Source organism: Neolamprologus multifasciatus, chromosome 1, assembly GCF_963576455.1.
Source record: "Neolamprologus multifasciatus chromosome 1, fNeoMul1.2, whole genome shotgun sequence".
NCBI lineage: Eukaryota > Metazoa > Chordata > Actinopteri > Cichliformes > Cichlidae > Neolamprologus > Neolamprologus multifasciatus.
In genome coordinates, this window is record NC_140439.1 from 17,197,313 (window position 1) to 17,224,474 (window position 27,162).

The following is a 27,162-nucleotide window of genomic DNA, read 5'->3' on the forward strand; positions in this document are numbered from 1 at the left end:
TGCAGTACTGTTTGCAGATCCATCTTTAGCTGAAATGGAAGGATAAAACAGTTGTGTTGGTCGTAAGAGAGAAAAGAAATCTTTAGCTGCAACTCGTGCCTTCTGTCAATGCAGCGTCTCCCCTCCCCCTCTTGTACTGAGAGTGTGGTCCTTTTAGGTAAACAAGCATGGCTACTCCAATTTCTTGCATCTGCCTGTCTGGCCCCCCCTTTCTTCATGTTTAGTTTTTTTCTCTTCCTCCCTGTTTGAGTTGTGTAAATCTTTTATAGCCGCTCTGTTCTAACAGTACAATCTCAGTGGATACTCAAATGGCATCGGAAGCCCTTTGAAATTCAGTCTAGTCCTTTGCCCCCTCCTCTGTCCTCGAAGCGAAATGGAACAAAATGGCGGGCCCCAATGCTGCTGTTTCCCTCAGGGACTGTAGAGCCTCGTTTCAGGTTTTAGAAGGTCCTGATGGTTGATGGAGTCTTTAACTCGTGTTAGATTCTGCTTACTTGCTAGCCTTCCGCTGCAGCACTTTTGATAATATTTTCTCTTCCCTGAGTCTCTGCACATCAAAGGGAAAAGGTTTCTACTCTGGCATGCTGCTACTTCTCCAGAAATGTTTTTTTTTTCCTTCTTTTTTCCCCCACCGACTTGGCTTTTGATCTTTCTGATCGAAGCTTGAAAAAGGAATATTTTGCACTCTTATTTTCCAGGGAAACCTATTGATATGCTCAATTATAATTTTTAGACATGCAGAAAATGTCAAAACTTTGATCACACAGTAGTATACTCCAGGGTTTGATTTATTTAGAGGTCATAAATGCCGTATGGCGTAGGCTGACCTATGCCCTGGATAGTTTGCCTTCTGGCTAAGATATCTGTAGGTGCGTAGGCCAATGTTTAGTCACACTTTTAGTTTGATTCTGATTGACTCCAAAGAGGCTCAGGCACAGACAAAGTAAACCTAATGTTTGGACGAGCATATCTTCATAGTTTCATTTTTATGTTTTTCTAGATATGCTACTGTTCACATTCTACATATGACTCCATGTGTGTCTTAAGGAATAATTAATAGTTGAAAGTCTTGGCTATAAAAAGCTTCATCTCATTTGTCCATTCAAACTGAAAGTGTCTGAATTGGTAACACTATTAGGCAAATGGCTGCATTCTTCAATCTGGGCAGGCATAAATTAGGGGTGTTGCAAATCTGGAGACAACAGTTGGTGTTTGAGTGTACTGCTGAGCAGTAGACTGCATGGAATGATGCATTATCCATATGTGGGGTTGGAAATGTCCTGAGGTTAGTCGGCCAGGTCTCTAAGCTAATGGCGCAGACAGTCTGTGTGATGCGTCCCTCTGGGCACCGCTGTCCCGGTCTGTTCAGATTGTCTCTGACACACAGGGAAAAGACATGACAGGGTGCTTATCTGATCTCTCACCTTCTGTGTTTCTCCCTTCTAATTTACAGATTATTTTAAATGGCTTTTCCATGTCCTTCCAGAGCTTAAATGATGCATTTGTGGTTTTAAACCCTCTGAAAAGCTGTGTTTTCTCAGTCAGAGGCTTTTGTGAATGCCATTAGCTCTTTAAATGGCTTTTGTGTAAATCACTGTTTTAAAGATGATTTGTCAGAGCCGTTGTTGCTGCCTGTAATGTGGTTCTTCTGTACAGATGTACACTTGGAAGTTGGTGGCTTCTGCATAGACAAGCCAGTGTGGTCATAGCAAATTGGCAGGCATGCAGCCATCTGCACGAAGCCTAATGTGGACCTTCTTAAGAGTTATGTTACCCAGACCAAAGTGGAACCTTTCATACTTAGAAACATATAATACACCACTGTACTGCTGAGCTTGCAATATACCAGTTTAAGCACAGTGGAACAGAGAAGAGGAGAGAAACTATTTGGATTTGCTGTGCAAATTCCCATCAGTGTTCAAAGTTGTGTTGACAGCCTCCTCTTTCTACATGACATATTAATAGAAGAATCATGCCACACTGATTGTAAGCACTCTATATGAAAGACATTTTGGGTCTGTTCCTTTCTGTTCACTCCAGTGATCTTGTTTTTTGTCTGTTACTTACCTTTGTCATCTTCTGATAAAATAAAATATGTTTTGGTTTTATTGCCGAGTTGAGAAATGGTTTCATTCTGACAACAATTATGCTCAGAGGCCCACAGCTATATCAGCTTTCTGCTGTCCTGTAGTGCCTTCTTTATTTTGGGACTAAGCTATAAGCTTAGACTTGGGTAAGGGGGTTAGGGCAATGTGCTGAGTGGGGGAGGGTAGAGTGGGGTGGCCTGGCTGAATCTCAATCACAGAGACCCTTTCGCGGGAGCAGTGCTGGCCTTTTGATGGGCCAGCTGCAGCCATTCATGCACCCATTTACATTGAAATGCAACAACAGGAAGGGGGGAGGGGATGGCTGTAGGGAGATGGGCCTCTGCGCCTGTGCCGTTGGGATGTGAATGAAAAGTAAAGGCAAACCTAAATACCAGAGAGACAAGATCTGCACGTATACATGCATCCATTATCCCCCACCCCTACCCCCAATGCTGCGGGGTAGTATATGTAACACAAAGGGTCTGAGCACCCTTTTTGACTAGTACAAGCATTTTCACAACTCTGCGGTTTTTTTCTTTACAATCAGGCTGGTTGCTATAAAGAGCTTGTGATTCTCGCCACTGTTCATGTTAACAGTACTCTTCTCTTCACCTATTGTTAATGTTGTTGTACTTTGCCTTCTTCGTGTTTTTTTTTTTTTTTTTTTTTTTTTGGTAATTGCACTCAGTTGTGTGACATATTTTGTCAAAGCTTATTTATGGATCCTGCATGGGCCATGAAGTTTCAAGTTCTTGTTTCTGGCTTGCTTTAATGGAGGTCATTGCTCTATTGGTAGAAGAGGCCTGGCCATTATTCATTAGGGGCTTCAGACATAAACTGTAGTTCAGACAAATGAGGCCACTGTGTCATTTTTCTGAGTTCCTCTAGCTTTCCAGGATAACTTGGATGTCCTCGTAGTTGTGCATGTGACACTGTTGAAGGATATTGGGGGAATGTGTTAAAGCCATGCGTAGACTGGCTTTTCAGTCTGAAGCATGAAAAAAACACAGATGAAAGCCTGAACTCTTTCTCACAGCGCACTGTAACATCCTCTAATAAATATACATCATTGGCCTTTCATATATGTTTAACTGCACATTTAATGGCGAGAGACCTATTCATGATTATTTAAATGAATAAATTATATGCATTTGTACAATGTTTCTGTTATTTACAAAAGAGTTACTTATCCGTATTTAAGGTACTCTGCTAATTTTACACCCGAGACCAAATTTAGAACATTATATGGACATTTCCTGTTCAGTAAAACCTTTATTGTGACTTTGTTGAACTGGTATGTGAAGGCTGTTAGTGAAGCTCTTAACAGTTAACAGCTAGGACAAGTGAGAAAAGGTCACGTGTACGGGACAGTACATAAACTACATATGTCTGGAGCTTATCATGAAAGTTTGGGGAGGTAGAACGATAACACAACTTCGTCACTTTCTGTTTTGTGCAGTCTCACATAACCACATTTCTATTGTCCACGTGTTTGCAGCTGAAGGTGCGCCCACAGGGTTTGTAAACCATACATGACACACAGGCTGGGGAGAAGGAAAAAGGACAAAGCTGCTGCTGTAGACAAAGTCACTTTTTATGATGACTTAATTCTAAAATATACCAGAAATGCAAGTTATTTTTGTCAGTATTGACATTCACAAGGAGGACAAGGAGGCAGGTCCTCCGTACTGGGAGTTTTTTTGTTGAGGTTTGTTGGTTTGTCTCTGTTAGTTGCTGGATAAATGGAAAAGCTTGCAGACCCATTGATACGTAACCTAGTGTAGAGGTTAAACATGAGAAATAAAAGAACCCCATTAAACTGTGGTAAGGATCCAGATTACTTTCATTATAATTAGAACATAATGTGCTGGGCAGACATAGCCATTTTTTAATGTTTGACAAAGGCCTTTTGTCCTTGATTAATTATTTGGTCTGTAGGACAGATTTAGGGTGACTGTAGGTGGTTCAAAACTGCTTCCATTTGAAAATGATTGAGGCTGCTGTGCACCGCTCTTCAAGTGCTGCAGAATATTTTTTTAATCCTTCCTGAGATCTGTATGTTGAGACCACCCAGTCTCATAGGAACATTTCTCTCAACCTCATGACTTCATTCTTAGCCTGACATATGCCATAAACTCTGGGACCATGTCTAGACAACCTTTCCAGAGTGTTTTAGTCAAACACAGTCCACTCAAGTTGTAGAAGTATCTCAAGTCCTATTTGCAAAAGTAGGATGCACTGTAATGGTCACAACAAAGAGCAAATTTTAATCCACGTGATATAGTTGCTTATGTACTGAGTTTCATTTAACATAAACTCAAATTCCCCCAAATCCCATTTCTCTCTTATCAGCCAATCCTGACATTAATGCCCTGCAGTTTGGCAAAAAAAACTGAAACTGTTGCTCATTCTCCAGTAGTGAATCAAGTAGCAAGGGGTTTTCCTGCCTTAAAATGTCCCTTTGGGGGGAGGGGTGACTGGTTACTGTAGTTAACATGATTGCCTATTATGCTGCAGACACAGAGCACAAAAATATTATGGAACATGTATTTGTAACCTGATTGACATAAAGCTGTGCACTTTTAGGGGGTTTACATTTTAACATATTCTAACCAAAGTCAATTATACTGAAGTACATAACAAATCTGATTCATTTTTTTATTTCAACATTTTAAGTGTAGAGGGAATTATCTTTTGGGGCTAACAAAAAAATTCCCTGAAACCAGTAGCTAATGTGTTTAACCCAGCTGTCATCATGCAATGGAAAATCACATCATCTCAGTCAGCCTGCAACAGGGACTTTCCCTGCTGAATATGTGGCAGCTCAGAGCAGTTTCTTAAAGCTACAGGCTAACGTGTGTTTGGTTCTCAGACTGGGCTTGTACGTCTGCATTGTATTCCTGTGTCACACACTGTGACAATACTTCACAGATGTTTGTTTTTTGCCCAAAAAGGAAGCAGTCTAAATGAGAAGTGGAAAACAGGAGAACAGGAAATGTATAAGGCATTTGAAGTTGGTCTGGAGCAGCCATTAATCTTTCCAGCATTCGCTGTGTTTGTCTTCCAAAGCCTGAAACAGTCGCAGATCTGTGATTGGATGACTGCAGTTAACCAGAGACTGATCCTTTTTTTTGATGCTAAAACCTTTTGTCCTATAAATATACTACCTTGTTTTTGTGCCCATCTGTGTGTGTGTGTGTGAGACTGTGTCACTCATACTCCCTGCATTGAATCTTTTTATAGAAACGGCAGCTAGCAGTGTAATCTCTGGTGTGGATGTAGGACAGTCTTTTATTCCTCCTCATTACTTATGCAAAGCCAGTTTTCACCCACAATCAGAGCATAGCCTGTTTTGAATGTACAGTTTTTTTTAGAGAAAGGTGTTGGAGGAGGACCACATTAGTGCTTTAAAGTTTCAGCACTTGTACTAGAAATTGTGCTTCTCCCTTTAATATAATTCTAAAACCTATTGCCTCATTTTCCAATGCATAATTATCTTACAGGATTCTGTTTACATTAGTTTTGTGAGCACAGCACAGTTTTGTGGGTTTTTGAACTGCAACCCCCCCCCCCCCCCCCCCCCAATTACGTTCATCCTCCAACAAGCACCTCTAAGACATGTAGCAAAATATGTTTTTTATTATTTAGCAAGCGAGCTCTCAAGGCTTTGATGTTGGTGCCAAACCCTTAATTGTTACCCCTTAAAGAACTTCTAATGTGCTTCTATTTTAAAGTGCCTGTTTAATTTCCTGCAATTTTTGTCAGAAACTATTGATACTTCAGATGTCATTAGAACCGGTAAGCTTTTGGGATCATTAGGTGTTGTTATATATGTTAAAAGAGTGTTTGCAGAAGGATATAAAAAATAAACTTATCAAAACAGACCTGTTTTGCTCATATCCTGCGGCATATTTTTATTTTTGGAATCTAGCTTTGCATACTTGTTCAAAATCATGCTTAAAGGTAGATGTCCTCTGTTCATCCTTTGTCTGAAACAAAACATCTTAGCTTCCTTTAAGCTGTCTATCTTCTGATTGGTTGCACCTTGCAAACAAAAGGTTTGAACAGTGAATGGATGGAGCTGCTGTGCTTAGAGAGAGCTGTGTGCTTTTGTCATTAGGGATATCCTGTCTTACTGGTATTAAATCAAAGAGTAGAAAGAGAAACTCTGAAAGTAAGGGTTTAGATTAGTCTAAACCATGAGATTTATGATTTATAACTTGTACATACACACACCTTACTATTTGACACTGGCAATTTAATTGCATGTAAATAATGACAGAAAATAATGAAAAGCATAGTAAATTCATTTTAAAGCTAGTGAGTTTTTTTTTTTTATGGTCCCTTCTCTGGGGTTTTGGTCCTTCAGAATAAATAAAGGTTTAATAATGTCTCTCTTGCGTCCTTTGCCATGCCAGCGCAACGTAATTTTCCTCAATTCGATTGTTGATTTGTACTTGTTCTTCATGTAGCCATTTGCCACAAATGCATGCTTGTCATACTCACGTGCAACATATCTGTTTAATTTCATCATATTGCCCTCTGTGATTCCTGGATAGATGATATTGTCTGCTGAACTCAGCCCCGCTGTGCGCTGTTATGCTGCTCTCTCACACATTTGGCTCGACTCCACTCATGTCCTCTTGCTTTCCACATCCCAGCCCTCTGTTCTCTCCCCTCTCTCCTGCTTCCACTTTGCCTCAGCCACCATTTCCTTCCTATTTCAGAGCCCAGAAATATGCTTGCACGCTGCATCCTCACATGCTCATCTACCCTCTCTCTGACAGTCTCCTCCCCCATCTCCACCTCTATGCAGTAGCCTTGGTTCCTCAGGAAGCACTGTGCAGGAGGCTAAGGGCGTTGAACCTAACTGTTTGCCTTGTTTCCTACCATGACAACAGTGATAGTAAATTATAAGCACACACCAACAGGATTAATGTACAGGAATGCAAGTCAAAAGGCTGGTGGATTTCGATGTCGAAGCATAGGCACTATATAAAACTTAGGGTAAAACTGACTGTTTCCTTTTTACTGAGCATAATATAATCAGAATGTAAGTATAAAGAGTTGCCCAAGAGCATTTAAAGGTTTCTGCATTTCTGGATTTTTATATTTCTACAGGATGAGTATGTGTCTTGTTTTCTTAAATTCAGTTACCTTTGCTTCATATAGGGAGCTTTAGGCAGAAAGATTTGTGCGAAGTGAGGGGAACAATTTTCACTCGCGTACAAGTGCACCTTGATAAATAAAATCAGTGCTGTGTTGTAATACTGCCGTTGCTGTTCTCTTGGTGATGTATTAATAGTTGGGTTTTTTTTGAGTATTAAATGGCCACTATCCAGACTGCTGTGTTTTTCTGCTCTAGTGAGTGCATGGCAGTCATACCTCCACAGAAAGAGTGGAGAGAGTTAGTAGCTTGGTTTTCATCCATGAGATTAAAGTGCTCTGCAGCAACCTCGTGTGCAATTTGTCTTCTTGCGTCTTAGGAGTAAGAGAAGAAGAAAAAAATACACAATGCTCGTGGGGTGTATGTGTTCATGATCAATATCCTTTATTTGGGATACTGCACGTTGTCACAGCATTTTTAGCTTCAGCGACAGATCTTTAGAGGGTAGTATTTGCTTAACAGAAGCATATATAGCCAGAGACTAATGTAGCTGTTTCTTCCATGCTTTCCAGTAGTTTCCCTGCTTTAACGTATACACACTGTGTTGGTGCTTAGACAGCTTCCTAATGGGAACGAAATGGGAAATCTAAGAGAAACACAGTGTTTGTGTGTGGCTGCATAGGGTTGCTGCCAGTAAACTCAACAGAACATGTTGAAAGTCTGAAATGGCTTCTTGTGAATTGTGTGGTTTCGTACAGTTACTCTTACCAGTATATAAACTAGGACGTGTCTTCATACCTGTTTTCACTCATGATTCTTGTTTCACTCACATGTAGCACACAACAGGAGATGCTTCCTATCAGACCTAATCTGATATCTAATACTGAAAATGCTCCGTGATGAGTGTTCATCTTCTAACTTTCAATAACTGGGTTACTGGGCATTCATTGAAATGCATGTTGGTCTAATCCTGATTCAAAAATCTGACTGGGTATTGCCAGTAATGTGGGCCAGTCTGTTGACTCAAGTTCTATGTCGTTCCTTGTTTACTTCGTCACATGTCAGATGCAGCTCACGGGAGGGCTAATGAAGCATAGAGGAAGCTAACAGCAAAGAGGCAGCAGAGATATTTTGTTCCTGCTTCACTAACTTTTATTTCTATGTTTGCAAAAGTTTTTTACTTAACTGCAAACTGTGGGGACGTCAAGGGGGTCATGAATGAAAAGCTCCAGCGATGATGCCTTGGCTTCTCTTAGTTTCTTCAGTCAGATATTTGAATAGGCAGATGCTTTTAGTACTAATTGGGAAGCTTTCATTAATAGTATAGTGTTAATATAATGTGTATGTTTTGTTGGTTTGTTTTTTAAGTAAAAGATGTAGAGAATTGCTGTACATTTTAAAATACATGTCTAATTATAAAGTTTAACTTACAAAACCTACAGCGTTCACATATGCTGTGGCCCTTTGGATGTACTCGGTATGTCCATACGATATTCAGGCTCTTTTACTACATTTTCAAGCATGTTTGGAGTCTATGTAGCCAATGCTGTTATGCTACATACTGTCAAACTCAGAAATCCCTTCTTTCTACTAGCACATATATCTGATGAAAGGCTGCAGAATTAAAGCACTTCTAAATGGGATGATTCTTTTTGATACACCCAAAAAGAATCAGTATTTTAGCTCCACAATTTTTTTTGTGTGTCTGTGTAAGTACTTGATGACTATGACTTGTAGAGTTGTTTTGACTTTTGACTGTGTTCTGATGTATTATTTTACTAATAAATACAAATTTAGTTCTTGCATATTTTTTGGATGTCTTTATTTGCTACAGGCTTTTGCGTTTAAGTCAAGCCTGATGTTATCTTAAGGCACTTTCACATAGGATGCGGCCATTTAGGGCTGTGCGATATGACCAAAATCTCATATCCCGATATAAAACCTCTATCGTCCCGATAACGATATAAATCACAGAAAATGTAGTATTTTCTGTAAATTCTGTGAATCTCAAGTAGGTGAAGTGTTTCCAGCTGGGTGTTGTGTACCTGTAGTCGAGTGTTTTACCGATGCATGAAACTACACATTTTTAGACATAGGTTGTAACGGCCGCCGTTTTCTTTGAGTATTTATCACACGGCGTGCTCTGGGGAAAAGCCTGTTCTAATGTTTGAGTCTAAGGTTTATTTTTTAGCACCTGACGTAGGGCTGGGTGATATGGCCTAAAATTCATATCACGATATAATTTGAAGCATGTGCGGTAATGATATATATCGCAATATATTCTTTTCTTCTGTATAACGTATTTTCCACACTATAAGGCACACTTAAAATCCTTTAATTTTCTCAAAAATCGAGAGTGTGCCTTATGTATGAATTCTGGTTGTACTTACTGACCTCGAACCGATTTTATGTGCTACACAGCGTGCAGAAATCTGTTAAAAATGTTTTAGTACAACTTTGGTAAGCCACACTGCTTGATGGATTGGCAGAGCATTACGGCTGCCGTAGTGAGGAGCTTCGCGGAGTAATCTGGGTCCAAAACTCCGTCCATTTCAGGTCCCAAAGTCAAACGAACACTGAGAGTTAAAAACGGTCTAAATTCTTTCATCTTTAATAAAATCATCAGCGTTGCTGCTTTATCGGGTGTAACAATTAAGTTTAACATTCAGGCATCCATGAAAACAGAATTTATTAAATTTAACAGAGTTAGAAGTTAGCAGGAAGTTAGCTCGCTAGTTTACACCTAAACATTTCATACCATGTTTTGACTGAGAGATTTTTGAAACTAATTAAAACGTACAGCTCTGCTATCACTTCCGACATAAATGAAGACAGAAAACTAAACAGCAGTGGCGTTTGCAGGGTTACTGAAGTTGGATTACCTGGTATATAATGTTGTGCTACGTGATTGCTAGCGACACAGCTATGTTAGCATAACATTAGCACAGTAAAGCTGGAGGATGAACGCCAACTTTTTTTCCACTCGATAAAAGTTAACGTGAGAGATTCTGGTGGTCAGGGACAAATGCAATCGCATAGCAGGATGCTATATAGGGGCCAAACTTCAGTCAGAAGAACAACTGAGATTATTCATCCACAATACAAGGTAGTTATTAATATACTGCAACAACATGGGAATAGAGCAGCTGCGAGAGAATTCAACATTAATGAATCAATGTTACGGAAGTGGAGGAAGCGCAGTTTTTGGCTTTCCCCATATTTCAAAAGTACTTCATCTCTTTGCTATGACTGTCGGCATAATTTGAAGATGATAATGGTTTTAGCCGCTGCGATGCTGCGGTATGACGTACCTTCCCTCAACCAGTAAAAACAAAGCCTACAGCTGCGCAAAGTTCAACCACACGATGAAGGAAAACATTCTGTGCATATCAGAGTTCGGTGAACTCTTTTGACATAAGTTTACATGCAAACATGGTAACCCCAAGAGCCTTTGAGTAAGTGATTCCTTTCAACAGCTCTCGGGACTTCGGGAGGAAAGCAGTGTTGTGGAAATGACACACTATTCACTAGTAGGGATAGTTACAAAGCTTTCTTCTTTTTGAATGCGAGATATGTTGTTTGTCTTGTAGTCTGTTTTGTAATAAAAAAAAAAAAAATTGCTCAACTTAAAAAAGACGTACAAGCAGAGCACAGTGGTCAGCACAACACAAATTTTAGGCCATTCAGTCTAGCTAGCATTTAAACCATGCCGCATCCTATGTGAAAGAGCGTTTAGACATAAAAGAATAATCCTCAGTCTCTTACCACCATATAAAATGCAGTATTATTTTACTATGCTATTGTGTCCATATTCTGTATCAGCAGATACCTGAAGTCAAATTTGTCTAGTTAGACTGGTGCCTCCCTAACTTTTACATTCGCCATTCTTAAAACCAACCCAAATCAGCTATGTTGGTCATCAAATGGACTCTGTTAGCAGGGATAAATATCTACTCCCCCTGCGTTGGACATTGGCATTTTTGTATGCTCTGTTGTCAGTTAATGTGTAGGTTTTAGTGCATTTGACAATGGCTCATGTCAGCTATGTGGATAATAATAATAATTCTATCACACATCAATGCTGCAGATCTGTACTGTCCAATAATTGTTCTTATCATGTTATCTGTATCTTCTAGAGAGGCATGCTGTTTTATGGAGAACAGACTGTGTGTGTTTAAAGAAATCCATTTCATAACCGTGTGTAGAACTGGCAAGCAGGCTTTGTAGCTGGATATTTGATTTAGTGTATGTGTTGAGACAATGTGTGTCAGCTGGAGATATTTATTTAAATGCCTGCTTTTTTACTGGCTAAGAAATGTGTGGGTGAGCGGATGGCTGCAGGCTTTTAGAACCAGCACAGTTGACTCGTTCTGTGGTGTTAGAGCATGTGCGGGTGTTTATGTACCATGTGTTGCTACTCCTCCATTTCCAATATTCATAGAGCTCTGTCTTTCACTGAAACCATGGCAACAGAAAATGACAAATGGCAGAACTGTGGAAATGCTCAGGTTGTGCGCGAGGCTTAATGGCAGAGCAAGCTTTCTCGGTTTAAACATTTTTTTTTTTGTGTGTAAACTGCATCAGTGAACACCATGGCTGGTCTTTTCTTACTCTACAATCCTATTGTTTAACACGAGCGGCACAATAAATACATTTTTCATTTTGCAGACCCATATCTTAGCTTTTAGTTTAGTATGTTTGCAGACAGCAGTGTGTGTAGTCCATCAGACATTGCAGTGCAATTTTCCGGCTTTGTGCGTCTTTTAAAAAAGGCAAGCGGGAAATATTTGTGTGAAACTAGCCTACAGCTTTAAGTGAAGAAAAGCCATTTCTAATAAATGGAACAAAAATATTTCAGATGAACAAATAGTAAAATGCTGGTTTTCCTATTACAGACTATAGATGTAATGTGATCTTATTGTATGTGTTTGCAATAGGATCCTAAGAAAGAGACTAAAGGTGTGTGTGTGTGTGTGTGTGTGTGTGTGTGTACCTGAAATTTTAAGCTTAAGGAAGTTGGTCCTATGAAAACCCCCTTTTAAATGACATTCCATATCAATCACATGATATGAAGAAAGGAAGAGAAGAAACAAGCATAGCGTAGCAGGAATGTACTGATGGAGAGACTGGGTCTGAAAGGGACTGCTGTTTTTGGCAGTTTTTTCTGGAACATCAACCAGTGCCTCTGCTGTAAAATAGGACAGTGGCAGGCCAGCAAATCCACCCACTCCAGCCCACACCATGTTGACACCGATGTGCAGGTTTATATTGCAAAATATAGCAAGGGTTCTTAGAAGAAAACGTGTTTTGGATTTAACGTATTTGAAATCAGTCACTGTGTGAAATGGATATATGTGACCATGACTCTCTACAGCACCTGTTTGCAATGTTGTTATGATTTTGGCAGCTGTATATTAAGAAATTATTAGGAACATAAGATTTTCCTTGCTCCTCATTTTCATGTCTTTAACTACTGAACTCTAGTAATGTTTAGTATTCATTCTGACTGCAAAAAGTGGCTATTTTTAGCTTTAGTTTGGACAAATCTTGCTCAGTCTACTTTTCTCACACCCACACTTGTAACATATGAGCACAAGTTGCATGCTCTTTTATTTTTCTCCTTTGTTTATATGGATCCCTGTGATGATTAACCAGTTGGAATCCCATGGGTGTTTCACCTAGTGAGATAAGATTGTCCTCTGCCGTAATCTTTGCTCTCGTGACGAGACCTTGGATTCAAATTTTAATTTTTAAAAAGCACCTCTGAAATATGAATTTCCCAGCTCTAGTGCTTTCACTGCGGTCCTTCATTTTAATTCTGTCTATATTGGATAAAAGGCTCTCTGGAAATGATAGTTTTTACAGTAAAACGAGAAGCATTCTTTTTCTGAAGACCACCCTGTATATGCCCTAGCCGTATATTGAGAACACATGCAAGCCTCATCTCGAGTTCAGCATTTGAAAAGATGTATTTTGAATGTGAGGATTTTTTTCCCCCTCAGTCCAGAGAGCTTGTTACCTTGACAACAGCAGTGGAGCCGTAGTGAAGGGAGCTGAGCGTGCGAGCGTGTGAGCTGAGCTTGCCGCGGCATGGCTGTGCCGAACAAACAAGCGCTGTCGCTAACTGTGTCACGAGTGCTGCTGCTGCTGCCTTCTCATTGCAGCCCTTCTCCCCCTCCCCTCACTCCTCTTCTTTCTTTTGATATCAGGCTTTTATATAGCTGGTTTGTTGTTCAGCTGGTATCCACCCTTCACAGCCCTCCAACAGACTCTCCTTCTTATGTTTTCTAAAGAAGCAGTTTGTCCCAACTCCCTGCTTCTTTATTCACCCACTTATTCTGTTTATTTTTCCTCCGTTCTTCCATGCTGAAGCATGAGTGTATGTGGTGTTTATATATATTTTTTATTTATTCATTTATTTTTTAAATAAAGCTTCAAATGGTGGCGTATGCATTGGTGGCTCGTGCTGGAGATGTGTAGGATCGCTGTGCTCTGGTCCCTCCCTGCAGAAACCAGCCTTTATCAATAATGTAGATGTTTTTGAAGAGGAGATGTGCGGTGTGCATCTCTTTTTCTCTCTCCTCCCCTTGGCCCATCCTCCCTTCCCACAGCTGTCTACCCACACCCTCCAGTATCAGGTTTCCCCTCCAGTGTTTGCGCATAGAGGAGCAGATGACTGAATCTAATTAGTTAAAATATTACAATAAGGCCTGATACCTGATCCTTTGACATACTGCAGGCTGAACCCAGGCTGTTCTGCTGAGCTGCTGTTGCTTCATATTGTTTATCTCAGACTCAATATAATCACGGGTTTATCATCAACACCAGGCACCCTTCAGATGCTATTAATGGTTTACATTTGATGTTACGTCCATATGGGGACCCCCACCTCAAGGGCAAAGCAAGACTTTATTTCAGTACAAGCCAATTTTTTTTCGGTGTGTTTTGGCAAAATGGTGGTTGAAGATAGTTATTCCAGGGTTTCCACCAGAAAAGGCATTAAGGCTTGGTGGCTGTAACTGGGAATCAGGGGAGGGTGGGTTGCAATTTAATGTAACATTCAATTACTGTGGCTTTATCCACCCGTGAAACAGTAATTGTGTGCCACAGACGAAACAGCAGACACAGTGGGTGAGAGGGTGACAGAGTTTGTTTGTTTGTTTGTTTTTTACCCTTTTCCTGAACTTTGTACATTGTGGAATTTGTGGCCGTACATGAGCAGATGTCTGTTGAACAGGTAAAACTATATTAGGTTACTAAGTGAAGAAGCTCATCTAATTGTGGATTTGATTTTGATTATTGATACAGAGTATTGCAGTTAAAAGCTAACCCACCCTTATGAACTCTCCTTCTTTGTGAATGGTGGATCATCTAAAGCTGCAAGAATATTTTGGGGGTAACTGAAAATAAGGTTTAATTAGACAACATAGGGTAGTTAGTCTAAATATTACTGCTTATATACAGGCCATTTACCATTTGTCTCTACTGCTCTGCTATTCTCTCTGCAGTGATCCTGAAAATAACCTCACATGAATCTATGTAAAGTACCTACCTAATGTTGGCTTAGCATAACGGTTCTAGTGTAAGTGGAGTGATTATCCACAAGACGTATGTAAATAAGTGGCCCTCTGGAATACTGCTGGGCCACATTCCAGAGGGCGTTCATGGTAATACCGGTATAATGTTGGGCAACGATAAGAAAATGAAATATCGCAATAGAATATGTGCCTTTGTGTACATATGCACATGGCAGAAAAAGCATGGCGGTGACAACGGCGAATGAGAAGGGCGAAAGTGGATCGGTGAATGAAACGGATGAACCAGAATTGGTTTGTAAAAATGCTGCAACTTCAGTGGTGTGGAACTGGTTTAGCGTTTGTCCGTCAGATACACAACAAAGCACTATTTTTGGTAGAGCGTGCAAGCGGGCCGTCGTTATTACCGTGTTTTTTTGAAAATACAGCACACTTAAAATCAATCCTTTGATTTTTCTGAAAATCGACAGTGGCCCTTATAATCCCGTGTGCCTTATGTATGAATTCTGGTTATGTTTACTGACCTCAAAACGATTTTATGTGGTACACGCCGCTCGAACATCTGTCAAATGTTTTAGTACGACTTTGCTAAGCTACGAACCCGCACCGCTTGATGGATTGTCGGAGGATTACGGCTATCATAGGCAGGAGCCTCGCGGAGTGATACGTACTGTACTTCAATATAATATTACCACATTGTGTGTGTGTGTATAACCTCTTTTTAAGTTTTGTGGATATTATACATGGTTATGCTGAGGATATGTCGGCCAATTTCCACTGGAAATGCCTTTTGGTTAAACTGTCAGCAAGGAATTTGCATTTGTGCTGTTAAATTTTTATATAACTTTAATGCAGATAAAAACAGCTGCTTGTTTATGTGAAAATATATTGATGGTGGGGGGGGGGTTTACACTAATAAAGTTAGTAGTAAAGTTTACACTAGTAAAGTTATTAGTTTACACTAATAAAGTTAATAGTGTCAATTATATCGTCAGTTATATCGTTATCACAAATTTTCAAACGCATATTGTGATAAATATTTTTGGTCATATCGCCCTGCTCTACTCTGGAAGGACCTTGCTGTTTTTAGTGATTGAAATATTGATTGCATATATCTAGGGATGGGTATTGATACGATTTTCACGATTCCGATTCCATTTTCGATTCTGTTTAACGATTCGATTCTTTATCGATTCTCTTATAGATTCTTTTTAAAAAAGGAGAACACTAAGGTCGAATAGCTTAGAACTTTGTTTTATATCTTCTCTTTGAACAAGATAGAAATTTAGGAGTAACATGGCCTTAAAAACCCAACAGTGAGATTTTAAGAGATCCACAGCCTACAGCTCTTCAATGGGGTGTCACAGGGTCCCCAGGAAAAAAAAATGTAAATGTAAAATAATAAAATAAATATTCTTCTGTAACAATAACAAAGTATAACATAAATTATTCTGTAGCAATTACACAAGAATATCCAGTAATGATCCTGCCTACAATTAAACACATTCACTTACCGAAAATCGGGGGCATCTCCTGTGGCAAATGGGTGCAAGGCTTTGACCACAAACTTAGTCACTGCTCGGTGACATTCGTCTATCCTGGCCTGAAAGGAGACGCTACCGGTAGACTGCAGCGAGAACTGCCAGCATCTGAGCCAGCCAGACTCTGTCTCTCTCATCATGGTCACCTAAATGCACAGTAATGGCAGGTTTTGGCAGATCGCGCTAGCATAATATGCACTGTTAGTTGATTATTTACCTGCCGCATTAATGGAAGAGGACGTGCAAACGTTACCGCTGCTGCTGGGTTGAGGTTCACGAGTCCGGAGCGGAATTAAAAATGCAAAAATGGCAAACAATTCCAAGGAATTGAAACAGTGGGAACCGGTCTCTCAACAAGAACCGGTTTTCGATACCTATCCCTACATATACCCAAAAATTGTTCGTTGAGTTCTCTTTTTTTGAGACATGAAATGACAGATGGACAAACTGACCTGTTGTTTGTTGGCCATTGTGCTGGAGTTGTTTTGATGTGCAGGTCTCTATACCCAGGGATGCACATAAGTGGTCAGCAGGTGCGCATTCGCTGTCAAAATTAAAGACGCACACCAGATAAGAAGTTGCAATGTGTGTTTGCGTACATAAGATTTTCAGGAGGAGGACAGAGATTTGTTTAAAACTCTTAAAGATGTCGAAGAAGCAAGCTCCTTTAAGCAATTACTTTGGTGTTCCTCCACCTCCAAAGAAATGTCAGGAGTCCAATCCGCAAAAGAAGCGCGTATGGTTGCAGGAGGTGAGCTGGCTTCAAACAAATGATGAACGCAAAGAGATGTGGTGCAGAATATGCCGTGAAAATCCCACTTTAGCGGACAAAAACAGTGCCTTTTATATGTACGCAAACGTGCGTTGCAACTTCTTATTTGGTCCACTTATGTGCACCCCAGTCTATACCACTTCCATAAATGATATGTTCCCCACATTGTTCACGTTAGAACATTTTAACGATATGTTGTAAATATAAAGTTGAGAAATTCATTGTTTTGTTTTGTTTTTTTAAATCCAGATCTTGATGCCTGAATTTGAGCTGCTTCTGTACATTTGAGGTGCAATACTATTTGCATACTTCTTTTTGGTTATCTCTTTGTCTCTGATGATCTAAGTCAAATGCAAAAGAAATCTCCATACATAACTCTTGAGATGTCTGTTTTTTTGTCAGATGCACTAGCATTGGTTCACGCCATTCCATGTGTTCAATATTTCTAGTTTTTGCAGTACAGCTTTGTGATATCAAAGAAAAACACAACTTTTTGTTTCAGTCTCTTACCTCAGTAAAGTCCTGCAGTATTTCTGGTCTGAATGCCCTTGCACGATGCCGATGTGGCCTGTGACACTCTTTATGAAATCAGACAAGGGCCTGAGCTGTTGTTCCAGGTTGTTCTATGATAGGACAGCCAGACACAGAGCTGACTGAAGAGGTGCGCTATAGCCTTGGGGAGCACTGTCGAGTTTGTGTTTTACGGTCCAGACTTCTGATGGAAAACAAGTAGTGATTCAGGTTTGCAGAAAGTGAAGCAAAAAGATGTCTGTGCCCTGAAACCTGTGTTAAATCTTGCCTGTCCTCCTTAATCCCAAAACATCCAGAGAAGGCCTTTCTCTTTACACAAAGAGAACACGCACTTCAGGTGCCATTAGTGGTCATTCACATGGAACTGTTGGTCTCTGTCCTCACTGCACACAGTGAGTCTAGTCTTAAGTTTAAACGGCAGGACATTTGCAGTGTTGATACAGCTGACGAGATGGTTAGGTAAGTAAAGTTATTTACTTACCTAACGGAGGTAAATTATGCCTCCGTCTTTTTTCTTTTTTTATTTTGCTGCAACCAAATGTTTGAGTCAGTCTAGGCGCAATTCTATTCTCCAAGCTCCAGTGAAGAGATTTATCTCTTTCATCAGTCATAGTCTGTCAGCATCAAAGACGGGCTCTGATTCTTGTTGAAGGTCACCATTAAAACCAGGGCTGGTCTCACTAGCTCGCTCACCTTAGAGCAGGGTTTAGAAAGGCTTGTAGAAGTGCACACACGTTGTAGCTTATTGCACCGTACCTCACATATTCTTCTGTTCCTCGCTGACATGTGACCTGCAGTGCTGCAATAAAGTTGGTGAAGCAATCTGAAAAGCACTGCTGATATTTCAGCAGCTTGATAATGGTGACAGTGAAGATGCAGAAGTGAATATGCAGACCTGTTGTCATGGTGATGCAGAGCTAGAAATGTCTTCTAATTATGCATGATCATGTTAAATGTTTGAAGTCAGCTCTGCATAGTTTGAAGGCAAGGCTTTTTACTAAGAGGAGTTAAGTGGAGCCACACTTTAAGCAGGTGTTTCAACCTGTTGATCTGCATTAGTATAGAAACAAATCGTACACAGTTGTATAGAAAACATAGAAACGTGTCAGCGTTTGGAGACTTCTACAGTCAGAAGTTAGGCTTTTATGGGACTCATGTCAGTCGGGTTAATGTTTTGTCTAAATTTGCCTGTTCAGTAGATTTTGTGCATGTGCAGCACATATGTGTCACTCTCTCATGCTCTCCTGGTGTAGCTTAGTCAACGCTCTTTATCTAAGAAGAAACCATCAGTAAGTTCCACCTTGGTGTTAGTTGGCTTTTGCTTCCTGAGCAATGCACACATATTTTGTGATTCTCACCGCAGATTTCATGTGATAATCCATTTTTCTTTCTTGCTTATTTCATTGGCACCTGTTTGATTGTCTCCCTGAAGATGGATATCTGTCATCTGTTCTGCACCGTAGTTGAACTTCTTATGTCCCTCGTATTTCCTTAGCAGTTACTTCTAAAAGAATTTGTGCAAAGGGACAGGTCAGCTGTCTTTTTTTTTCTGTTTAACAGAGTATAATTAAAATATAAAACACTGCTCTCTTTGATATACTCTGCAATACAGGCTGAGCAGAATCAAATATGCATGTCCAGATACAGTCAGTCCTTTTTTTAAGCAATGAATGTGTCTGCAGAAGCATTTTGTAGAAAGCTGACAAAAAAATCTCAAATCCTGCAAAGTTCTCTGGAGAAGGTAGTAGTGCTTGAATCACGCTCAAAACAAGTTATTTGTGCAACATTGTTGTCTGAGTTGTCATGCTGAAGGGGAAAGGAATGGGGATATTATTTTTATTTTTTAATTTATTTTTTAACAATAAGGGAACATATTTTCACTGTCTCTGGAGTGACACAATGCAGTGTTTTACTATATTGTACAGATAACAGTTGTTAAATTTCAAACACTTTTATTCTTAGTAATATGGTGTGTTAAGCACTACAATGTGACTCGACCGATTAACCTTATCTACCAAAGTTGGCTTTGGTTTCATCGTTATGGTCTTTGTCAGTTGGTTTTTTGTTGGCGTTTTTTTTTTGTGTGTGATCAATAAGAGGGATTGTCCTTATCCTGTATTACAAACTCTGGGAGGGTAGTGTTGTACTCCCTGTCTGGATTGTAACAATCCATCAATCCTGTACTTCCCACTGGGAAAGCCCCCACAGGTTCCACTCCAGTACAAACACAAATGCACATCTAACCATCATCCTCCTTACCACTCAGGCCCTCCTAGGGAGGTCTGACCTTAATCCTGTCTTGCATTCACACTTGCCACCCTGCCTGTGCTAAAACTGAAAACAATATGCTATTAAATTTTTCCTTTTAGCCCTGTTATAATGCATTAAAGCATATGAAATGATGAAATACGTGTGGGTTCAGATTGGAGTTTTGTCCCAAAATCACCGGAATGCCAAACCCAACACTGGGCCCCTGTTAAATACCCTCCCATGTCCCGCTGCCTAAATCCTGATAAACCCTTGTCCTCATTGTGTGGTTGGACTGGGGGCAGGGCCAACAGCAGTACACTGACTTCAGGATTTCTCTTTATGCCATTACTTGTTGACCTGTCTCTGACCTATTTCATATAGTCACTTGTTGTTCAGAGGTTGAATATTTTTTTTCAGACTATACAGTCATAAAAAGGATACTGGTGTATGGGAATTCAAATTGTGTGGACATGACATGTCCAGACGTGGAAGGTTAAGGATAAGGAAAAGTTTATCTTTGTAACATATTGAAATCACTTTGAAGCACATGAGGTAACATGTTTTGGATAAGACAAAGATATGAGTATCTAGTGTTCAGTTGGGGGAGCAAATGTGGGGACAAAATGCTTCACTGCTTTTCTCAGTTAAATAACTAAGAGATCCTTTGAGGATAAATTTTACCCTCTCCGTCCATCTGAGTGTGTTGCATAAAAATGTGAGACTGCTTGTGTTTTGCTGTTCAATCATTTTATATATATTATATATATATATTTTTTTTGTTATCCTTTTTCAGAATTCGTGGATTCTGCAGCAGCAGGTGTATTTTCTATTTGGATTTTAGCCCACTGACATTCTCCTACAGCCATGGAATCGGTATGTTGACAAATATAATTTTTTACTTGGTTTTTTTTTAGGCCTCTTTCACTGAACCTCTACTAGCAAGAAGTTTCTTCTTAAAAAGATGTTTTATGGCTGTTTGTTTCTTTTGAGGGCTTTTTGGGATTGGGATGCATGTTGTGTGCAAATACATTCTTTACGAGGAGAGCACAGGAATCAAATGATATTCACATGGAGAAGTTTTCAGGTGTTTGCTATGAATTGGAGAGTTAGCTCTGAATTGACCTCGCTTTAGTTTAGGTGACCCTGTATTTATAGCTTGTTCTCCTGAAGTTCTTGACTAATTTGATTGTGATATATTTGTAGAGCCCACCAAGCATTAGATTTGGATATTTTGCAAGTAAACTTGTTTTCTAGCATGAAAGGCATTCAGATGGGTTTGTTGTTAGTCCCCCTTCAACGTTGTTAGCTCTCCTTACAGGAAAATTGAAGCTTACTGCTGACACATAATGCAAACCTAAAATAACATAGAATTTAATCAAGTAGATTGGCTTAACTGTTGCATATGGCTTTTCTTGCTGTTTGAGTGTCATTCATTTTTAATATTACTGCATCAGTTTTTTAGTTTTTAACAGCTTTAAAGGTAGGCAGATGATATGATCTTGTGTAAAACCAGTTTCTATTAAAGAAAAATGAAAAAATGGATAACTCCAGCTCTGGTGTGGTGTGACAGTCTCTCCGTGTTATTCCCAACATGCCCTTTTACTATCGAACATCCATTTTCAAATCCAGGTGTAACCAAATAAGCTAGAGTAATAATTCTTTTGGCATCTAAAACCAGACAAATTGCACTTGGATATACCGGATTTAACATGTCCCAGACCACTGTTTTCTTCCAGTTGGGGGTAGGGCTGGGCCATATCATACCGTTCACGGTAATACCGGTGTAATGTCGGGCAATGATGGGAAAATGAAATATCGCAATAGAATATGGGTAAAACACGCATGCGCAGTGCCTTTGTTTTCATACGCACATGGCGGAAAAAGCGTGCCGGCGACAGAGAATGAGAAGGGCGAAAGCGGATTGTTGAATGAAACTGATGAACCACATTTGGTTTGTAAAAATGCTGCAACTTCAGTGGTGTGGAACTGGTTTAGCTTTCGTCCGTCAGATACACAACAAAGCACTATTTTTGGTAGCGCATGCAAGCGGGCCGTCGTTATTACAGTGTTTTTTGGAAAATACGGCACACTTAAAACCAATCCTTCGATTTTTCTGAAAATTGACAGTGCCTCTTATAATCCCGTGTGCCTTATGTATGAATTCTGGTTGTGTTTACTGACCTCGAAACGATTTTATGTACACGGCGCTCGAAAATCTGTCAGACGTTTTAGTACGACTTTGCTAAGCCACGAACCCGCACCGCTTGATGGATTGTCGGAGCATTGCGACTATCATCGGCAGGAGCCTCGCGGAGTGATACGTACTGTGCTTCAGCATAGTATTACGGTATTGTGTGTGTGTATAACCTCTTTTTAAGTTTTGTGGATATTATACATGGTTATGCTGAGGATATGTCGGCCAGTTTCCACTGGAAATGCCTTTTGGTTAAACTGTCAGCAAGGAATTTACATTTGCACTGTTAAATTTTTATATAACTTTAATGCACTTAAAAAACAGCTGCTCATTTAAGTGAAAATACCTTGATTTTTTTTTTTTTTTTGCACGAATAAAGTTGTGGAGTTGTAAAGTATTTTGTCTACTGTCAATTATATCGTCAGTTATATCGCTATCGCAAATTTTCAAATGTATATCGTGATAAATATTTTTGGTCATATCGCCCTGCTCTAATTGGGAGTTTGCAAAAATCACGTAAAAAGTGCATGGAACAGCAAAAACATAATCCAAACAATTTATCAATCTGATCAGCTGTTCAGAGCACCTCCTACATTGGCATATACGGCATCAAGTTGTCAGCATGAACCTCCATGTGGTTTCATGCTCACCGCTAACTACAAAAATAGGAAAAGATGTCATTTTCATGGGATTTGCAGTTTTTTTATTTCCCCCAAAGCCTATCAAAGCTCCACTGGTGCTATGGCATCATCATATGGTATGTTTTAATGCATTACTGACTAAATTGAAATAAACATCACAATTGTGTTTAGTGTTTCTATGAGGGCAAACATGTTTTGTTGCAGTGCAGCTTATATACTTACCAATGGTTTGTTTTATTTTTAAAAAGCAAACTTTGTTATTCAGAATTTTCACTTTTGCTGCAAATATATATCAGTTATAAAATGCTCTTTTTTTCTACTTATCATTAGACTCTTTACATGCACATATGTGCTTAAATGCTACAAGTAGTTGGATTTACTCTGTATTGTTAGGCATGCATGAGACTGTGCAGGGAGATGCTTGTACCAACAGGCAGGCTGAAAGCTCAGCAGCCCCTGAGCTCTATCCATTGGAATGCATGTATTAAGAATAGGGCTTAGTGCAAGCCTAACCTCTGCTTTCCTGTCCCATTGTCAAAGGCTGTGTGTGTTTGAGACTGTAAAAAAGTAGGTCACAGCTCATGTAGTGCAGAACTAGCATGTGTCCAACAAAAGCCCTCCGTTACCCTCTATCTGTCTCACTCACACATACATTGCACATGCACAAACACATCTTTATGTTTGATTAATGCAACTAGCTGAGAGCACAACCCATTTTATTGTACTTCTATCAACAAACACGCCCTGCCTTGTGGCAGGAAATGCAGTAGTTGGTAGCAGTTAAATATAATTCACAGATGAGATTGAAATGAAAGGGCAAAAAATAGTTGAATTTGTTGTTGTTTGGTTGTTTTTTTTTAAATCAGCTGCTGAAGGTTCAGCGTCTGGACTGTCTGCACTGCCCGACACCCAACAGCTGCGAGGCTGCCTATGCACCTCTTCTCCTGCACAAATTCATCTCTCTCTGTTTTTGACTCGCTTGCACTTCCTCCCCATCCGCCTCTCTCGCGTCTCTGCGCCTGTGGCCGTGCACTAGCAAGAGCGGCTTCTGTTTACCTCTCCGAGCTGCCTATATCTGCTTACTGTCAGTGGAAACCAAGGAAACTGATCACAAAGCTTATTATGGTGCCAGGAGTGGAGGTGTGTGTGTGTGTGTGTGTGTGTGTGTGTGTGTGTGTGTGTGTGTGTGTGTGTGTGTGTGTGTGTGTGTGTGTGTGTGTGTGTGTGTGTGTGTGTGTGTGTGTGTGTGTGTGTGTGTGTGTGTGTGTGTTGCCACTCTCCTCCTCCCTCTCCTCATGTGATGCTGGTCACATGGTTTCCAGGCAAGCAGCTCAGTAAATCAGAATCAGACTTTTATTTTTAACCGCTTTAAATCCTCCACCTGGTCTCCGTGGTTAGCAGAATTGACTGAGGTTCCTGGTGATTACTTGTTCTTTTCTCTGCCCTGTGTGTTTATTATTACCAACATGACTGTTTTGGTGTCATGTCTGCATGAGTTGTCTGCGTGAGTTTTATGTGGGGTTAACAGTGATCTGCTCGTACAAATGGTGCAGACATCATTTTAGCGTTATCTTATCTTTTCTCACATTCATTTTTCTCGGCCTGAAGTAGAGATTCCTGATCAAGATCGTGTAGCTGAATGGGTTGCATAACGAGCACAGATTTTTCATAACATGACTGAAAGAAGAGGTTCTACTACAGTGCACCAAAGCCCCTACGCCGACGTCTTTATTAATCAGCATCCATACTGCGTTTTGACAGAAATGTTTAGCAAATATGTTTGTAGAACTACGTTTATGAGCTAGTGTCTTGTGTGAACTATGACCACCATTTGTCTGTCCTCACTAGTAACCACCAGAAATACCAGCTAGTTAATATAATTTTCTGTTTGCTTGCTTGTTTGTTTGTTTGTTTTATTATATGCAATTCCAGTTTTCTGTTGGTTGATGCCACCCACCACTAGCAGCCTCAACAGACGGCTGCGCCCCTCTTTCCTTCTGTGTCTGGAAATTGTAAACAAGCAAGGTGAAAAGTAAGCAGATGACAGCTGAGCCAGTTCTGCAGCACTTTGTTGTAGAAAATGAGCAGTTGTATATTGGCTGTGTCCGAGTAAACTGACACATGCGTAGCAGCATTCTGCACAGGCAGTGTGGACACTAACCTGTAACAACGAAAGGCTGCTGGCACACTAGATAAATAAATCTGAAGTTGTGTAGCTGAAGCCCCATCCACATATGAAGTGATAGACTTGTCATGTCTATCCAGTGGCAGTTCCAGGTTTGATTACTGATTAACCATTATCAGAGGTATTCTTTGATATGCCTTTTGTCGCCTAAAGTCAGGTTTGACTTTATGGTCTCTGGCCAGTATGTTGCCATTAACCACGTTCTGTGTGGACAGGAAGAACCACACAGATCTACAGCATTTAAAATATGATTTGACTATCGAAGGATTCTAAATTCACATGTAGCACATGATTGTATCCTGTTTTCTTGTTTTTAGTCTTTCTCTGCTTTAAACAACTGATAAATTAGTCATCAGAAAGATTCCTAAGTGATGGGAACGTGTCTTTACTGCATGGCTTCTGTCTCAGTCTATGCTGTAGCCAGCCATCAGCAGTGCTGATATAATTCTTTTATCTTTCAAAAGAGGAGCTGAGAGGGGAGATGTCTGGGTGTTCGATTTGGTGCAGATGAAAGGGAAAAATTCTTGTAATCACACCTCCTCCACTGGCTCCCTCACAACTCCCCTTCTATCTCCTCTTCCTTCTCTAAAGCAGGGCTTGTTCCTCAGTGGGGATTAGTGTGAGCGGCAGCTCTGAACAGGGAAGTGGGCCCTGCCAGTCACATTACATAACTCGCCCCCGCTACTGCGGCTCGGCATGGCCCGGCTGGAGAGACGACCATAGAGGCTTTGTTTTCCCAGCCTTCCCTTTTCCTCTCCTGTGCTACTGCTCCTCCTCCCCCTGAAGCAAACTGCATACTGATGCTGTATAGAAGGAGCCTGTTTACAGGGAACAGGCAAAGCACTGTGGTATAGAGTTTGCAGAAATACGCTAATAGCCACACTGAATGGCAGAGAGCTCACATCTTAGGCATAGGAATTTGAGGTCTGCTATAGATTGTTGAGATTCAGGAAAATGGGAAGAGGGAGAATGCAGTACTAAGCTTAGCTTCCTACCCAGCGTCTCCATAACAGCGTGTTGGACTTTGACTTGCATTTGATGTGAAATATTTCAAGGATCACAGGCTGTGAGAGAGTTTAACTACTCCCTCATTGTTTTTGTGTCATTGTCCTGTGCTTTTTTAGCACACTCACACAGACACCCTCTTCCCCATGTGGCAGAATGCCATTTCTAGTGGGTAGTGAGTGGGAGGCCCGTCTTCTCCGTGTAATGAAGGTTCAGACCATTTAGCACTATGAGTGAGTGGAAGTAACTCGTAGGTGTGAGAGTGAAAAGAATACAAAGCATTGCATGGCGGCAGGCACATAAACACATCTTGCAGCATTGAGCTTGCTCCTTATTAATGCTGTTTTTTCTGCCATGAATTTGGGATAGTTAACAGATTATTTCAGTGGTGAAAAGTGGTTTAAGTAATTTGGCAGAACATGATTGAGTCTTAGAAGCCATGGACATTGCAAATCCATTTATTCTGTTTGTAAGAATTTAATAGCATGTCTTTAGAGACAGTTGACACCATATTTGCGAACCAACACATAATTGGGGGTGAAGAAGTTCAACTGTTAGTACCTCTTTTCATAGATCATCGTTTTTGTTTTTTTTTCATAATTTCTAACTTAATTTTTGTGTCACTATATCAAGCAGTCTAGTTATGCCAGTAGGTTTTATTGAGTGTTCACTTATGCATGTGATTTTCAAACCACGTGCAATTACACTTGGTTTTCAAAAAAGGACTCTTATGAATTCCTAGGAGAGCAGAATTCACATCAGCTCGTGGCACCAATTTCAGCCATTTTGGAAGGTATTAAATCAACATGTAGTCCAGTTTTTGTTTTTGTTTTGTCTTTTTCTTTTTCTATCCTCACAGAAAAATTGACACAGTTGGTTCTTTGTTAAAATTAAATTCTACAACTCTGTATTTGAACTCTGTTGGAAGCTACAAGAGAAATGTGATCTTTTGTTTGATAACATGCCACCTTGACTTTACAATTGGGTGATTGGGTTATTTTCACAGACCACAGCCCCCCCCCCCCCCCCCCCCCCCAAAAACAAACAAAAAACAAACAAAAAAAAAAACAAAAAAGACATTCCATTAGGAATGACCAAGGGGTACTGCAAAAAGGGGAAATAAATACTTTTTTCTTTTCAGCGCTTTTAACACGATTCAGATCTGGTTGCCATGGTGACTGTAACCTGCTGAACTGCTTGGCCCCCTCATCACTGCATGCTGCTATATTTCATACTGCATTTGTGCACAATCAGATTGGACATTTCTCTAATTTATTATTCTTTAGGGTTTTCTCTCTGTCTTTTTATTGTATA

General features: G+C 40.1%; 1 protein-coding gene across 3 annotated transcripts in view; it reads left to right on the top strand.

Moving 5' to 3' along the window:
- The window catches only part of ankrd11 (ankyrin repeat domain 11), a 111,635-nt gene that overhangs the window by 5,859 nt on the left and 78,614 nt on the right, over positions 1-27,162 (top strand). For 2 of the 3 annotated variants that reach the window (XM_085167051.1, XM_085167069.1), the window contains exon 2: positions 20,617-20,696. The exons of the other annotated variant lie outside the window; for it this stretch is intronic. The gene's annotated coding sequence lies outside the window, so the exon portion shown is untranslated. The remainder of the gene's footprint in view (positions 1-20,616; positions 20,697-27,162) is intronic. 3 annotated transcript variants of the gene reach the window in all.